Source organism: Myotis davidii, unplaced genomic scaffold (genome assembly GCF_000327345.1).
Source record: "Myotis davidii unplaced genomic scaffold, ASM32734v1 scaffold1509, whole genome shotgun sequence".
Classification (NCBI taxonomy): domain Eukaryota; kingdom Metazoa; phylum Chordata; class Mammalia; order Chiroptera; family Vespertilionidae; genus Myotis; species Myotis davidii.
In genome coordinates this window covers 863,535-864,588 of record NW_006299480.1, presented here as the reverse complement: position 1 = coordinate 864,588, position 1,054 = coordinate 863,535, and positions in this window count along the sequence as shown.

Below are 1,054 nucleotides of genomic sequence, written 5' to 3'. Positions count from 1 at the left end.
GTCTGCAGGGCCGCGCCTGCCCCACCTGGGAGCCCGCGGCCTGCCCGCTGCCATTCTGGGGGTGCCCCTCCCCACTCCATGCCTCCTCCAGACCCACGCCTGGAGTCATCTCTGTCCTCCGGGCCCAGCGCCGCTGCCCTGCCCATGGCCCCACCGGGCACCTTGCCTCTCCAAGACCAGAGGCCCAGATGCCCGAGGACCCACCAGCTTGGAGCTGAGACAGGCTGCTCCCGGTCTCCTCTGCAGCTGCAGGCCCCCACCCCCTGGTCCACTCTGCTGGTTGCACAGCTTCAGGCCTCCTGGACGCGGGCCGGCCCTGCCTGGGGGGGCGGAGGCACCTGCTCCTGGCTGTCCCCTCAGGTGAGGCTGCACAGGGACAGCTGGAGAGGCGACAGCCCAGCGAGGATGGCAGGAGCCAGGGGACGCGGCCCCTCCCGGGCGAAAGCCTGCTCCTGGCCAAGGTCCGCGGCGCCCCTTTAGTCTGGGTTGGGGGTGGCCTGCACCTCCATCCCCAAGGATCTTCGTCGCCCTGCCTCTTGGCCAGGGGAGCCCAGAGTGACTGGGGCACCTCGTTGTCCCCCCTCGGCTTCCACGGCTTCCACGCGTGAGCTCGGATGTTGCTCAGCCCAGGCTGAGGCTGAGCAGGTCCCCTGATGGGTCACAGGGAGTCGGGGGTGGGGGGTGGGGTTGGGGCTCAAGGTGGCCATCGGCCTGGTATCTCCCACTGAGGCCCAGCCCTTCCAGAGCCTTCCATGGTGGCTGTGGGCAGTCTGGTGCTCCGGGCGCTGGGCTACAGCGGGGGCAGTGGGTCCCGGCTTTCCCCCACTTTGTCCCAGGCCTCCCACTGGCAGCCCCAAAGCTCCGCCCTTCGAGGACAGCTCAAGGGCATCCAAGGGCGTGGGGAGAAGGTGAGGGGACGCAGGCAGGTCCTGGGCCATGACCAGGGACAGTGACCAATGACCAGATGCTGCGCTGCTGGATCAGCCGCCATCGGCTTGGCTCCTGTCACCTTCGGGGCGGGTGTGGAGACCCCACCTCGCAGGGGGCTTGGGGG